At 44.2% G+C, this 16,638-nt stretch overlaps 2 long non-coding RNA genes across 5 annotated transcripts in view; one reads left to right on the top strand and one right to left on the bottom strand.

The window, feature by feature from the left end:
• Positions 1-1,456, top strand: part of LOC309631372 — a 19,736-nt gene extending 18,280 nt beyond the window's left edge. For all 4 annotated transcript variants that reach the window (XR_014246222.1, XR_014246223.1, XR_014246224.1 and 1 more), the window contains 2 exons: positions 447-483; positions 872-1,456. This is a non-coding gene — a long non-coding RNA (uncharacterized lncRNA). The remainder of the gene's footprint in view (positions 1-446; positions 484-871) is intronic.
• The window catches only part of LOC309631380, a 24,929-nt gene extending 8,291 nt beyond the window's left edge, over positions 1-16,638 (bottom strand). Inside the window, exon 1 of the long non-coding RNA XR_014246235.1 lies at positions 5,239-16,638. This is a non-coding gene — a long non-coding RNA (uncharacterized lncRNA). The remainder of the gene's footprint in view (positions 1-5,238) is intronic.

The raw sequence follows: 16,638 nt of genomic DNA, 5'->3' as shown, positions 1-16,638 counted from the left end.
ATTCCATAGTGGACACCTGTTATTCTTACCGCCCAACAATCATCTCCCTACTTTTACTGGTACATCACCCTTATTTTCCTTTGAGAAACTATCCCTCTTCCGTTCTGGTTATGTGAAGCACAGGTAAGGCCATACAATTCATATCTGGCCAATCAGCTCATCCCATGATTCTGGCTGTACTAATTATCTCAGGGATAGTAAAAGTACACAGATTTGTTGATAGCAAATTTGGCCTTCGAGTTTTGATCATGGGGATAAAAAGATTCCTGATGATATTGTTTGAGCACTTGGGTCAAGCCATGCCTGAACTTTTCAATTACATGACTCAGTGAATGTCCGTATTCATTTAAGTCAGTTTGAGTTGCGTTTCTGTCTCTTGTAACTGAAAGAGTGACATGTGTTCATATTAAATACCAGCCAATGATATAGTCTATTCCCTTTTCCAGGCCGGTTCTCCTTCTTTCACATAGTACTGAACAGATGGTAAGTTCTCCATACCTGTTAGATGCATACAAGAGCCAATGAACAAGAAGTAGAAGACATGGCAGCTAATGTCTGGACTATAATTTTCTTGGTTCCACTGACTTTATGTGGCTGTGGTCTAGGAAGTGGAATCCAGGTCCTTTTAAGCCCCAATTTAATTGTGGCTCCTGAGGGAGAGTTTCAGGTCTTAACCTATCTCCAGTGGGCTTAAGGGAGGCTGGGTGGTCCCTGTAAGCCCTCTGTGGGAATACCCTTTAAGTATTGGTTTCAGAATGTACAGCCAAACAGGCAATTGGATTAAAGAGGGCCAATAGTTTTCTCTGAAGTCTACTGAAGACACCAGATAGAAGCACCTCACGCCAAAACATTTTTTACTATCATCTTTCAGAGGCTAAGTTGACACCACAACTGATGATCCCCAGGCTGAAAGGAATGGGTAGCCTGGCTGTGATTTTTGGATACGTGGCACACTTCAAGATTACTGTGTTGTTCAAATTAACCTGTTGGAATGCACCTTTCCTCGACGACATTTCCTTGAACTCCGAATGAGAGCAGTGCAGGAGGATCCCCAACTTAAGGACTGGCTGTATTTCAAAGGTCATCTCTAAGTCTGAATGTTTCCACAAGATAAAAAATTCCAAGATATTCTTAAGTCCAATATTATAAATAGTTATTAGTTTCGTAGATAATGCATTGCTTCTCGATGAAGCCTTCTCTGATTATTTTAATCAAGAGTAACTTTTTTCCTCTTGTATGTCACACAAATGTTATGAGGTTTTTAAAAAATTTTATTTCTTAATTTAAAAAGTCTTCTACTCAAGTAATTGTACTATCTGAGAGTGTTTAGCTTATTTATGTGATTATATGTTAACAAATGGAAGCAGAGGCTACAAGTTGCACATTGTTCTATTTCTCAACATTGTTTTCAGTGTCCCACATAGTAGGTGCTTAATAAATGTTTATTCAATAGATACCCAATGTTCCACCATTTACATCTCATCTTTTACCCTCTTGTGGAAAACATGGTTCCTGGGTTCCACTTTGTGGTTTGGAAATGAATTTCCGCTCTTCAATCTAAGCAGTTCATGCCCAACTTTCATCCAAAGAATAATTACTGGGTATTTTTCTAAGTATCATGTACTATTCTAGGACCTGGGGACCCAAAAGTGAATAAGAGATATGTGGTCCTTGCTTTCAAAGAGGTTGTAATTTCAAGTCACGGAACAGTGGACCACAGGCTCATGTCTCTCCTGCTCCAATCAAACTGATCCCTAGGGTAAAAGGACTTGCACAAGTCTTCACAGTGAGTGAAGGAAGATGCTCTCAGGAGTTCTACTCTCATTTCATCATCGTTGGCTCTCAGCCAAGCTTCACCCTCCCCTGAAAGGTTCTCCAACCTTCCTCAGAGGCTCCATTAGGCCTTCGTCAAGACTCACGTAAGCTACCTGTTTTCCTTGTTTACCTAATTTCTCATTTATTTGTGAATATTCACTCCTAACCTTTCTAAATAGAAAGTCATTGTTAATTTTGCCCCCTAGGAAGCTGACGCAGTGAGTACGCTCCAGGGGGGAAGTTAGGACATGTCAGTCAGGATCCCAGAAGCTCTATAGTCTGGGTGGACCTATGATGTTTCCTCAAAGGAGTGGCTATTAAGACTGCCTCACCTCAGCCAGGCATGAGGCTGACCTTACAAGCAACCTCAGATCTCCTCTGGGACTAGAATTCTGATGAACATCATTGACAAATAGGGCCTGGCTCCATTTGCATTTTCCTGAGACTCTTTCCTCCTTTTTACCACAATGTTGTTCTCACCTCACCAATAGCCAATTGTTTCCTGACCTACTCAGCAACGCTACTGGGTTGAATGGTGTTCCCCCCAATTTCATGTCTACCCAGAACCTGGGATTGTGACCTTATTTGGAAATAAGGCTTTTGCAGATATAATCAAGTTAAGATGAGGTCATACTGGATTAGGTTGGGCCCTCATCCAATGACTGATGTCCTGATAAGAAGAGGGAAATTTGGAACCAGAAGCACACAGAGGGAAGAAGCCAGAGGTTGGAGTCATGCTGCCACAGCCAAGGAACACCACGGATTGCCAGCAAATACCAGAAGCTGGGAAGAAGCAAGGAAAGATCCTCCCTTAGAGCCTTCAGAGAGAGCATGGCCCTGCTAAAACCTTAATTTTTAACTTCTAGCTTCCAGGACTGTGATAGAATAAATTTCTGTTGTTTTAAGCCACTTAGTTTGTGGTAATGTGTTATGGCAACCCTAGGAAACTAATACAGCAATCAATCACTAATTTCCCCAAAACTCTAGCACAGGAGAAATAGACAATGGGAATCAGAGGGCATTTGATTTCTTTCTAGCTGACCTTCTTCATCTGCTCCTCGATTTCTGCTATGCATTAAACTGATGGTAGAGAATGAGTTTTAGGATTTTAGGAGCATTTTAGAATTGTCTATCATCTGAAAGGTCATGGGCTATTGGTACTTTGGAACTCTTAGGAGTCAGGCTGAAATTGTTAATTATATAAATAAATAAATAGATAAATATTTTATTTTATATATATAAAATATATATGTATATATATATACACACACACACACTCACTCACACACACACACATATACATATATATATATATATATATATATATATGCATACATAATCGCCTAATGTCTGTTTCTCTGGAGAATCCTGACTAATAAATTATATATGTGTGTGTGTGTGTGTGTGTGTGTGTGTGTGTGTGTGTATAATTACATATATATGGCAGAGATTTATTATAAGGACTCAGCTCATGTGATTTTGGAGGCTAAGCAGGCCCAAAATCTGCAGTAGGCAAGCTGGAGACCCAGGAGTGCTGACGGTTTAGTTCCAGTCCAAGTCTGAAGGCCTGAGAACCAGGAGAGCTGATGGTATATATTCTAGTCTGAAAGCTGGCAAGTTCAAGACCCAGAAGAGCCAAGGTTTCAGTACTGGTCTGAAGGCTGGAAAAGACCAATGGGCCAGCTGAAGAAAGCAGGAGTAGTTCCCTCTCACTCAGCCTTTCTTTTCTATTCAGGTCTTCATCTGATTGGATGAGACCCACCCACATTAGGGAGGGCAATCTGCTTTGTTCTGTCTCCAATTCAAGAGTTAATGTCATCTGGAAACACCCTCACAGACTTACTCAGAATGATGTTTGGCCAAGTGTCTGAGCACCCACCAGTGGTCTAATCGAGCTGACAGATAAAATTAACCATCACAGCAACATATATATACAAGATCAGATCCATGTTGACTTTGGGTGACTATCCTCAAAAACATATGATTATCTTAATCAGAACAAAGGGTCAAAAACATAACTTTCCTCAGTGCCTTAGCCCGGGATCCCTGGGAAGTGTGAGACAAATACTTGTGTACAGGGAGTTTCTTTGAGAGTGTTATCCTAGGGAGCAGGAGAACAGGGCAGGGAAGTGAAATGTGGAAGGATAAAAAGCAATTCCAGCATGTGTTAAGGAGTTGGCCACCACTACAGGTCACTGGTGCTTGGTGCTACTGAGACATTTGGTAGAATCTTGTACAATATGTCTCAGAAGGACCTTCTAGGGGACAAAATAGAGAAGAGTTATTTCAACTCCCATTCCTTTTTGGTCAAAGGCAGTCCTGCATGCATTAACTTTCCTGCTCTTCCAGCATGTCTATGCTCCAGGGAAACACAGGTTTGCCATTGCCCCACCCCCGCAGTGCCAGAACAGCATGTGAAAGGCAGGTAGCACAGGGCTGAGACAACTGTGTCCACACAAAGGCTTTATGTTGCTGATGAGCATAGCAATGGCTGGAGGAAGAGGTGGGGTCAAGTAGGGGATTTGGAATGGTGTGCCGCAAGTGCCTAATATACCTGGGGACACTGTGGTAAACATGTGCCATTTTGTGTGGCTTCCTTTCTATTTTTGGTAAGAATGTCATCTTATAAGGCCAAGCCTACCTCTTGTTACAGCAGCTGAGAGTGTCAACACCCTAGAAACTAAGTAGGCTGGGAAAACAAAAGAGAACATCTGGGCCCATGTGCAGATGTCAGAAGGAGGACCTACCCCAGGCCTAGATGTAACAAATAAGAAATGTCAAGATACTGTTCTGATGTCAGAAATATTGATACAAACAGGTCTCAGGTAGAACAGGGAAGAAAATCACTCTTCTCCCCTGGGTGTCCTGCTCAGTTGCTTCATTTTCTGTTGTTTCCTGATAGGGTTTCTCTGTACAGCCCCATGTACAGGATTGCCTGGCTTAGGTCTAGAACCCAGCACTACATTCCCTCTGTAGCTCTTAGCACTCGTTCCTGATACAAAGCTTCTGATTGGTCCATCTATTATTTTGAGTCAGGCTACAAGTCTCTCTTTAGCTCATGATGGACTGCCCTTGGGTCAAGGGGCCATTCTAGCCCAGTCGGTTATATTTGGGAATGGGGTCAGAAGGCATTCCTATTCTAGAGAATAGAGGCTAAGAATAGAGATTCCCTCAGAAGAGAGGGTACAGAGACAAAACAGAATATTCAAGTAAAGTATTTGTAGCTGAATATTGTGGTGTGGACTGGGAGTCAAGAGACTTGAGCTCAAGATCTGCTTTTGTCACATGCCTCTGTGAACCTAGGGCAATGAGGTTAAGTTACCAATCTTCAAATCCTTCACATAAAAAAAAAAAAAAAAAATACAGGACATGGGTCTGCAAATCTCTAAAACCCCTTCCAACTCTAGGATCTGCAGGACTCACCTAGAACCAAACTCGTCTCCTCACGGTGGAGGCAGAGCTGTGTTGTCACAATCTTGGCCTCTTTTAAGGAAGAGGGATTATCAGAAGCCTGGCACAGGTCCAGAGAAACCATCTTTCTCCAGGAGAGCTCCTTAGTAAAAATCTCTCAGAAGCTCCTCATCCACTTCTCCAGGACTCAGAAGACCTCACTCTTTTCTTCTTTCTTCCTCCTTAGAGGCATAAACAAGATGCAGAGAGCTCTGTTATTAGTAATTCAGGAAGACTTCAAGATGTTCCAGCTTAAATCCAGGTGTCCTCAGCTTTTAAACTCATTCTGAAGAAAATGGACATATTTGCTCTTTTTAACAGTTGCTACCATTTTGGCCATCAGTGAAGGTAAATTCATAGAAGGGAAGCCTCTTGAAAGAGGTGGGAGCCATGGCATTGGTGAGAAAACCTGACATTGAAGAAATCATTATCACTGTGTTCAGACTGTATGTTTAACTACTCCTTAATTATTTCAACTTGGAATGGGCCCTTCTCGCATTCTGCTATTGCTGAAGAAAGTCTTGATGAGGTTGTAAGACTCAACAAAACATTTTTCATGAGAAATTCTCTCCTTTAGGTAACAGCAGCATAGAAGTCATCTTGCTTCACTGTCTGACCTCAATAAGAACAGCACACTTCTCAGCTTAAAAGCAGGAGTTGACCCTTTTCCCAGGAAAGATATTCCCATGGTCACTTGAGTCTAGCATCTAAGTCACGTAACCCCATCACACAGAAGGCCATAACCTTGTTTTGCCATTGATTCAGGTCATATCTTCTTTTTCTGATCTTTCATAAGGTGGAGGGACCATTTATTATGCTCTTTACAAAAATGCTTAAGGCTAGAATCACAGTGTGCTCTGGTTTCTAAGCCAGGGCTACCTACATGTGCAGCTACAGGGGTCAAGTTGTCTCTCAATCATCCCTGCTATTCCTAAAACTGTTCTTTAAGTTTCTTAGGTACTTCATGACAAGGAATTGAGTGAATGAAAATTGCTCTTCTAGAAACCCGACCATTAGGGAGGGAGCTTAATTTACCGCATCTACTGTTAGCTCCAAGTGGTGCACACTCCCTCCCACTAATAATTCCAGGAGGTCCAGCTGGCCCCACAAAGGTCTGCATGGACAATGGACACTTCCTTCAAGGGTCCATTGTCCGCTGAGTTCCTGTCTCCAGGGACTTTCTGGGAAAAGGTCGTCACAAATCACAGGGGTCTCTGTGAATTGTACCACCCACACAAGGTCTCAAGTTGTCCTTGACTTTCCCACCATAAGTTCTAAAATAAGAGGAAAAGCTACCAGGAAATAGGTCTGATGAGCTGTCTGACTAAGCAGAGGGGCAGAAATTGGTGGTGAGGAGATAGAGGGCAATAAGCATTGTCTCTGTTTCTGCTCCACCCTGCTGTTCTGGCTGAATGGACAATCTCTTCCCCAGCAAAGTGTAAGACTTGGGAGGATCTTGAAGATCAAGTTCATCTTCAAGTTCATTTTACTAATATGACTCTGAAGGCTCCCAAAATTTGTGTTCATGGCAGATCCTTGAACACAAATGGCAGCTTGCAGTTCAGGTCCAACTCAGGTATAAAATTCTATTACATCACACTGCCCTCTGTACCATGACACCTGCTCCCAAAGGAGAAGGAAGATTGGACACACAAAGCAGCTCCAGGAAGACTCTTTCTAGCTGTTGACTCTTTGTTGACAATGATCAGCCTGAAACTTTTTTCTCAACATACATTGTTATATGTTTGTAGGTCCATAAGACTAAGCCCAAGTTTGGGAGCCATTTCCTCAGCTCTTTCTACCATCCTCCCTTCCTCCACCTTGATCATCTTTTTCCAGGCATTGGTCTATTCCAGTGTGGAGGGAAATGAATCTTGGTGGTAGGGGCATTGGAGTTGTGTATGCAGGGCTCTAGGACAATTTTGCCCATTTCACAATTCTGCTAAACATAGAACATAATTTTCACTCTAATTTGTACCCTCCCTTTCCTATCTACCCCACCTTTGTTAGTGCCAAGGAATTGATCTGATGACACCTCATCTCTTTTTGTTTTCCCTTGTAACATGGACCTTATCCCCAAGGAAAGACTTAAGTAGCCTTTCCTTTTCCAAACCATGCCAAAGAGAGTAAAGAGAGACTAGCAAGTATAAGAGGGAAACTTTAATGAAAAATGGGATAGAATTGGAGATAGTGTCTAGTGCAATTTCATACTCTACTGATGAAGAAACTGAGACCCTGAGATGTCATCTGAATTCTGATATAATTAGCAGAGCTTAATAGTTCTCTTTGTACACAGAATGAAGTATTTTAGAGGTAAAGAGGCTATTTGTTTCTAGCACAGGCTGAGAAGAGGAGGTGGAATATTAGGCCGCCACTTTCATATTTTGAAAAATTCTAAATGTCTCTTCCATTTTCTCTGACATCATACTTTAGAGTTATTTTTTATATCACAAACATGCTACAGGGAAAACCAGGTGGATAATACCAAGAAAATGAAAAGTTATCATTCTTAAGGCTCTTTAGTTTGAAAATATAGTGTAATTATTATTATTACTATTTTATTTTTTTGGTGGAGGCATGGTGAGGGCTAGCCTAAGAGTTACCATGTGAACACATTGTTCCCAGTTGAGATAGGACCATTAATTTCTTTGACATGTCAACATCACTCTGAAAAGAAGGTATTAGTCCATGGGGCTGGCACTGCTATTAAAAAGAAGGTCCTGAAGCCCCTGATTGGCTTGGTCAAGATTTTCCCAGTTGGCATTTGGGCATCTTTCTAGCTCTGGGTGACTCACCAGTGTTTAACACCTAATTTGGCCAACTGTCTGAAGTGAATATGCCTGATTTGAAGCGGAAAGTCAATTTATTATTTTACCTGCAGAAATGTAAGTACCAAGCAGGCCAATATTTCTGTCTTGGCATAACCAGGACATATTTAATAATAGTTTATGATGTGAGCAGCTCTTTTCTAGACATTACAGGGAATGCAAAGACATGTAAGGCATGGTGTGTTACAAAAAGAGCTGGACATTCAGTAGTGCAGATGAAGAGGTTAAAAGCACAAGAGTTGAATAGTAATTATGGTAACATAGTCATTTGAAGAATGACACAAGAAAATAGAAAATAAATGAGACATTGCAGGGAACTGTAGGGGCTAGATGGTTCATGGAGAAAGTGAGGTTTTGGCCGGGTCTTTGAAAATAAGTAGACCACTGATAAATGCAGTTGCAGGGAATAAGAGGAGTGAGAGGTGGAGGGGAAAGTAATTGCTCTGCCATGTAAGACTGAGCTGGATGAATACAATGGTCTGATCCTTATTAAGGAAGCTGAAAATTTCATCTTCCATCCCTGCAGAGCTAGAGCCTTATCTGAAGAACAGAGAGGGAAATACATCAGCCTGCAGGCTCAATCACCATCCACTGTGAGGTTAAAACAAAAACCCTTCCCTAGGCAAACCAATGCTATGATAAAAACAGGGCCATCACTCTGGCCCCCTATCCTTCTGACCTCTTTTTTGGCTTTCCAGAAATTTAGGAACTCACTCAAATTGGGAAGTTTGGAGACCTGTGCCTGCTGGCTGGTCTGGCACAGACAGGCAAGGAAGGATGCTACCTAGAATGCAAGGTAGAGTGGGCTGGTCCATTGGGGGCACTGGGTGCTTCTCAACAAACTGTAAATGAATGAAAGAGGCTCCAAAAAGTCTCTAGTAAAGATGGATGGCGGAAGGGTCTTGGACAATGAGTGTCATTAATCCTTCATCTTTTTCTCTAAGGCCAGGGTCAGCAGCCCAAATAAACATGATGCCCCACAGAGATGGTCCCGCAGCTAAATGGCTCTCAGCGGCTTGACTCAAAGTCACCTGGACAGGCCTGATGGAAATGCAGGACAACCCAGCCCTTCCCTAATGGGTTTTCCAGAGTCAATCCATCATTCTTCCCAGAGAAGGGGAGAATGAAAAATAGATCAGGTGCCACAGGACGGTGACCTGTGTTTCCTTGGAAATGGAAGCAGGTGAAGGAGAGAATGATAGAGTTGGGGGCCCTGGGGGATGCAGGCGACAACACATTCCCGGGTTCAAATGAGAAGGCTGAGATACCGGCCTGGAGGAAACCTGGCACTGACTGCCTCCAGGCAGGGCTCTTTCTGGGCACTGGGCAAGGCCCGTGCCTTTGGGAGCTGCCCTGGGCTGGCAGTGGTGCCAGGGCTCTATTCACCCTGTGAAATGTATTAATTAGTAAGTGGTTTGGGCCCAGAGAAGGTTGCCGTGGCTTCGGATGTGTATAGCAGAAAAGAGGCAAGTCCATCTACAGGCACCTCTAAGAAATTTCAAGCTCCTGTATGCTGAGAACAGCTTCCACTAGAGAGAAAGTGAGACCCTGGCAAAGTTGGATGGAGAAAATTCAGATGGCCATGCAAAGTAATACCAGTCCACCCATGCAGGACAGTAAAAACACCAATATCAGCCGAACAGAATCTGTGCTGCAGATAAGTAAGTTCATGGGAACAAAATGCAAAACAAAACAAAAAACCCTGCAAAGGGGGCTTCTCTGATCTTCTTCTGCTCTCTGCTTCCACTCTCTTTTATAAAATGGCGGCAGAAAACATTTTGGTCTGGTTTAGCCATGGCTTGTCAGAGCTAGAAGACACCATCAAGACCTTCAGTCTCACTTTAACTGTCAGAGGGCAAGCTGAGGTCCAGAGAGCAGGATGGACTTTTCCTAGACCCTGTAACTGGCTAATGGCAGAGCTGAGAGGGGTGGGGTGTGGAAATAAGTCTTCATTCCCATCCCTGGATTCTTTTACCCACCTCACATTGGTACAATAAATATGTTCAAATTTACCTGCCCAACCGTGCAAACACAGTGGTTTCCAGAGTAAGTAGGGCAGGATCTCAAGAACTACTGGTCTGAATGTGTTCCTGAACCTCAGGGCTGGGCAGACTCCAGCTGGGCACCCCTCCAGCCCCTCTCTCTGGGTTCCTCCTGGGTCTTGCCATTGACATTTTTCAGAACATCTGCCTTAAACTTGTCTTCCCCTCAGAAGAGGCAACTTCCCTGGCATTCAGGCCTACCTAAATCAGTCCAATTCAAGGACATAGATCCTGCTGAAAACTCTGGCAGCATCTTTATGAGTAGAGAGTAAAGGTTAAGGGAAAGGCAGGGAATTAAGTTATAAAGAAGGAAAAAAGAGGAGAGGAGAGAAACAAAGAGAAGAATGCAAGGCAATTCACATTCACTGTACACCAGACCCAGATGTATAGATATTTCATTTACTCCTCAAAATAATCCTATTGTCATGTGCATGATTACAGTTGTAGTTGTATAATTTACAGAAAAGCTCACAGCCAGAAAATGGCAAAGAAGGACTTAACAACCAGAGGTGATGGCTTTCTGGGTCTAGTGCTTTTCGCAATAACAAGGAGGAGAGGAAGGCAGACACTTTGGAGCTAGGACTAAGGCAAGAGAGGACCGTAGGAGAGAGGAGTGGGGCTTTGGGGCACCTGGGCTCTGAGACTGACCTCTACGTCCTTCCTTCATGTGTGGTATGGATGTTGTCACATGTCTACTATGACCTTGACTCTGTTCTAGGCATGAGGGTTACTGTAGAGACTTAGAGTGATGCTGATGGTGGGAGAAGTCCATCAATATAGTGGCCTGAGTTAAAGAAATAAGAACTTCAAGTCAGGGTAGTGCTGTGAAGAAAACAAAACAGGGCAGCATGCCACAGAGAGAGCCTGGGAAAGGGTGTGGGATCACGTTTGGAAAGGTTGTTGGGAGGGACCCCTGGGAAGGTGACATTTGACCCAATATTTGAGTCATCAGAGTTACTGGACATGTGATGTTGCATCAGAGAATTTCCTTGGAAATGGAACAACATTGTAGCCTGACCCTATTTGGGGGCCATGCAACCTATCCTGGCTGATGAACTTGGGTAGAGGCATACTAGGTTGGGTGGGGAGTGAGATGGGTCTTCCACAGGTGTGGGCAAAAGGGGAGCCTGGTCTGCAGAGAATTAAAAATCGGTCATCAGTTCTAACACCGGGGATGATAAGGTATTCCTCCCACCACCTGCTCCATGGAGGAGTGGAGAAGGGGCCACTTGCCTTCAGGGGCAGCCCAGGGAGCAGGAGCTGGTACCTGGGGCTGCTTTAGAACCTTGGAAAGGGAAAATTACTTAGGAATCTCCCACCCCTTTTTATACCGGGAGGGAAGATTCACTCAAGGCCAGTGAGCCCTAAGGACCCTCGGGAATTGCCTCCACAATGCTGACCAGCCTCTAGACGAAGGCAGGCCACAGAACTGGTCCCTTGGGCCCATGGCTGAGGCCCACCTGCCCATGCTTCCTTCTCAGCATAACTGCTGTGAGAGGAATTTCCCATTCATGAGAGGAAGTCTATTTCTCTTTTCAGACGTCAGTGTAACCGACGTGTGTTAAAGGTCCCTTGCATCAGTTCTCTTAAATAGCAATTAAGCACTTGTCTGAGCAAACCAGAAGCATCCGGAGCACAGGCTTCCCTCAAACCTTGGGACCTGGGAGAGGCTGTGAAAAGAAGAAGAACAAGGAGGGGGTTGAGGGGAGGGGCCGCGGCTTCAGGAAACTGAGCAGAACTCCCTGAACCGTGAAAGCAGAAGTGTCAGCAGACAGAGGGGGCCATACCATGAATGCCTCAGTGAGGTGGCCGAATACCAGACTTTGCCCATCACCTGCAGTCAGGTTGTCCCTCCCTCTGTGGGCCTTGCCCTCCCCTCTCTCTCTCTCATTCTGTTTCTCTTTCCTCCTCATTCCCTCTCCCTCTCCTTCCTCTCTCATCTTCACTCTCCCCCAGATCCTGTTCTACCAATTCTCTCTGGCATTATCCTCTGGAAGCGTCCTGATCCGGAGGGGCCTGACCACCTGGATTTAAATGTCAACTCCACCACTTTCTTAGCTCTTGGTCTTAGAATAATTTCCTGAGCTGCAGTTTTTCTCATCTGAAAATGAAGAAAATCATGCCCAGCTCAGGGTATTGAGTTTGTTGGGAGGAATCAAACAGATAACATTTACAAACTGTGAACCACAGTGCGGCCATCCACAGTCAATGCTTGTTGATGATAGCCCCTTTCCTAATAAGGCTCAGGGAAGTGTAGCACAGCCTTCGAAACCCAATAAGCATTCAGCGCAGCTTCACCAAATTCCCATGAGGGAGCTCGGGATCTTGTCTCCATTTTATGGATGAGGAAACTGAGGCTCAAAGACGTTAAGCACCCTGGACAGGTACTTTATATAAAGTCTATTTTTAAATAAATAAATTCCACCTATGATATCACCAGCTAAGGTGCTTAGGGAGATGTCTATGCATTAGGCTCTATTCTGCTTCCCTGATTTCTTCCCCCAGACACCATTTTCCACATATCCAACATTACAGCATTTCAATTACAACCCCAAGTTATGGTAACCTAAGATCAGCCTCTTCCAACTCCTGCATAATTCTTGAAGAAGCTAAAAAACTCAGGTTTCTCACTGGTAAGAAAACTCAGGAAGTGAGCCGACTTCTCACGCGTCCCTCTGTCCCGGCCTCCTCTTCTCCAGGCTGACCCAGCTGACACCTCCGTCTTTCTCAGAGACTCTTCTTGGACAATCCTTTCATCCTCTTTACGGTTTCTGACCCAATTTTACTTATTTTTTTTTAAATTTAAAATCTTGATTAAATCTTGCAATTGTTTATATTGTTGCACAACCAAAGAGTTAGTCACAATTCAGGGAGCTGATTTCATGTAACTGAATTCTATGGTGTTTATTACTGTTAAGTACCTTCTTCCAGAAATTGGAGAGATGCTCCATTCTCCACGACACACACATCCTCCACCCTGTTCTCTTCCTGTGTAGCCCAAACCACAATTTGTAACTGAGTGTTTATTTTGTGTTTAATGTTTATCTCTTCTCCCATGCTCTAAGGCACTATGAGGGCAGGGATCACATCTGTTTTGTCTCCCCCAGCATTAGTTGTATACCCAGCATCTTATACTCAATAACTCAATCGTCTGAACTCTGGCTGCACATTAAATCATCAGAGGAGTTAACAAGTAAACAAACAAGAAACTTACTGATGCTTGTCCAGACCTTCTGAACCAATCAGTCTGGGAGGCACCTGGGCATCTGTAATTTTAAAGGTCCTGTAAGTGATTCTTGCTCAAGTAGAGCCACTGGTTCTAGGCACGGTGACTTGCTGCTCTGTACATTTTGTCTACCTGTCTCCTCTCCCCGGCACCAGTTTCTGTTCCCGTGTTGTTGGCTCTGCCCAATCCCTCATGCGCCCGCTTTGGCCTGACACGTTCCTGAACCCACCCTAACACATTCCTCCTTTGCTTTAAACCACTGTTTACAGCTGCCTACCTCCAAGACGCAGCTCCCGATGAAAACTGTGCAGACTCTGGGTCTCCTGTGTAATTCCGAGCCTGGCCCACCTCCTTAAAATTCTTTTATATTATTTTCCACAAGTATGTGCTTCTGTTGACAGTTTCATAAGTGCTACTGATCTTGAGTTCCTTGACCTTTGCTGTGGTCCAGAGGCTAAGGTGGCAGGAACGGCTTCCATTCCCACAGTTTGAAATGTGTAACTTGAAAGTGGGACAAGAGGAGACTCTGGTCAAACCTCAGAAACTAGAGATGGGAGAGCAGGCGGGCAGAGTGGGTGTCTGGATCCGGCCTATTACAGATGATGTGCCAGAGGAGGCCGAGAAAAGGGTGGACAAGAAAAGGGTCTTCATTGCCCTTTCCTGGCTTTGAGGATTTAAATCCAGCCTATGGAAGATCAAACTTTCAGCCTACCACCCAGGAAGATACATCCGATCTACAGGGTGGATGCTATGGGGGCAAACTCAGCTCAGTGAAAGGAAATACCCTATTGTCAGAGCCGTCCTGTAGGCCAGTGAGGGTTTCCCAGAACCAACCATTTGCAAACCAGTTTCTTGGTTTGTTCCATATTTCTGCACCACCTGTGCTATTATCTACCTAATATTTTATATTTATCTAGTATTTTCTTTAAAGCAACTTTAAACCAATCTGCTTTGTTTTATTTATTCTTGTCTTTAAAAAATACCTATGGAATCATAGGTTAGATGTGTACGTGACTGATACATACATACGTATAAGGTAATATACACATATATGTTTTTTCTAAATGTACGGAAGGTGATACTCCAGTATAGATACTGGTGGACTTTGATGGGAAATATGGTGGCCTTCTTTACTCCCCTCGTGAACCTGGGCCAGTGTGATAAGGTCAGATGAATCACTGATTTCTAGCTTGGGGACGTTCCTCAGCGTCCCTGAGCTTCAATTTTCTCAAACGCTGTATTCATCTCATGGGCTCTTGAGAGGATGAAAGGAATGAATACACATGTAGCAGGTATCGGTTATTAGCCATGCCACTCAGAGCCCTTGCTATTCCTCACTTTCTAGCTCAGATTAGGAGAAGGGTGAGGGGGTTCCTGCAGGGGGAGAATACATTTCTGGAGCTGGGTCTGGTGGGAGTATAGGGGGTCGAGAGCAGAGATTACAAACCAGCCTCCCACCTTCCTCTCTCGGTTATACTTCATTTGGCTTTAACTGTACTTTTAAAATCTCGGGATGTGAATGCATGCCTGTGGTCTGGGTATGCACCTTCCTCCTCACTGCCCTCCCTTTTCCTACTGTCTTTACGGGGGTTGCATCCTTCCTGGACACCCAGCCCTCATGAGGTATGAGTGTGCTTGTGGGATGTTTCTGTGTGTGGTGTGTGTGTGCACAGTCTCTGTGTGGTATGTGTGTGTGTATGTGGTATGTGTGGTCTGTGTGTATGGTGTGTGTGTGTGCTCTGTGGTGTTTTTGTACATGTGTGTGTGCATGGTAGGTGCATATGGTATGTGTGTGTAGTGTATGTGGTGTTTAGTGTATGTGGTGTGCTGTGTTTGTAGCAACTCTGGGGGCAAAATCCCCTGAAGACACAGTTTCGGCCACTCCTGGGGCCTCTGGCCTCCCTTAGTCCGAAGCTCTTCCCAGCCCGTCCTCCTCCGCTTCTCCCACCTCCACCCCCAGGACTGCTCCTCTTTCTGCTTTCAGCCCCAAACCAAGATTCTCTTTCACAGGCCCTTTATGTCGCTGGAGCAGTGCCTCTCCTGGAGCCCGGCCCTCCCTCCTTTTCTGAAGGCCCTCAACCCCTGGGCAGGGTGTCAGAATTTCACTGTGATCTGTTGTTCCCTGGAACCAGAATCACTTAATCTCATCAAGGGGAAAGTCAGAAAGTGTGCTGTTTACCTAATAATAATAATTAGCTCTGAGGAGCTGCCATCTACACACACAATTGTTTAACCCAAATACAAGACCATTTTGCTGGGGGTCCCCCAGACAGGAAACATGCTTTAGGGCATCAGCAGGGCCAGGCATGGGGAGCGATTTGCCAGGGTTTCACTTGGGGTTAATAATTCCTCCACCACCATGACCAGGGGTGCTGGCTAACCTCAGGTTTCGATCCAGATGTTCTCCAAACTAGACCCCCATTTGTCACTTTCCCTCCCTGAGCTCTATGAGTTTGTGTTGCTGTTTCTGTGTTTTCCAAACAACTTATTCATGAACTATGTGTACTTTTCCCCATGAAATGCCAATAGAACTGTGAGGACAAAGTGAAGAAGATTCCTCCCGTTTGGATTCTGGGCTGTAAACCAGGTTTCTGTAGAGGCCAGTCATTTAGGGGCGATTAAGTGTGTGTGTTTAGAACCTGCGCCTTAGCTAAAATGATCAATTAACATAACTCCTGAATTTCATGGTGTCTGGGGGAAAGCTGAAGTCAAAAAATGTTCCACACACAAATGCCCAGTACTTCGGGGCTACAAATAGTTTAAAGACTTTCATTACAGCTTTTGTGAACTTCCAGCCTGGGGTCTCTGGCTTGTGACCATGGAAGAACCATTGGGGATGGCCCTGGGAGAAATTCAGCTGAAAGGACAAGGGCTCAAGGGAGCTTTCCTGTATCTGTCAGGAATCAGAGGCTCACTTGCTCATTAACTCCTTGGAAAGCACTTTGGGGAAGGATTAAGAGTCAGGTACTACAATGGCAACCATATTGCAATATATAAATTATCAAATCAACATGTTGTATACCATAAACTTACACAATGTTACATGTCAAATATTTTTCAATTATAAAAAAATGTAAAAAAATGTCAGGTGCCCTGTGAATACATAGTCTTGGATCTCACTGGAGAAGATGTGGAAAGCGGGAGATGTCACTCAAAAATCTGGATTTCTGGCTTCTTTTTAAAAGTCCTGAAAGTCAAGCCCCCCTGGTCCACATTCCCACTCACACCCCTAGTAAGATTCCCCCTCCAGCCAGGCATGGACCTGGGGTTTGCCTTG

Source organism: Balaenoptera borealis (genome assembly GCF_965194805.1).
Source record: "Balaenoptera borealis genome assembly, chromosome: 6".
NCBI lineage: Eukaryota > Metazoa > Chordata > Mammalia > Artiodactyla > Balaenopteridae > Balaenoptera > Balaenoptera borealis.
The sequence above is the reverse complement of the archived record's forward strand: the minus strand, read 5'-3'. Positions and strand labels throughout refer to the sequence as shown.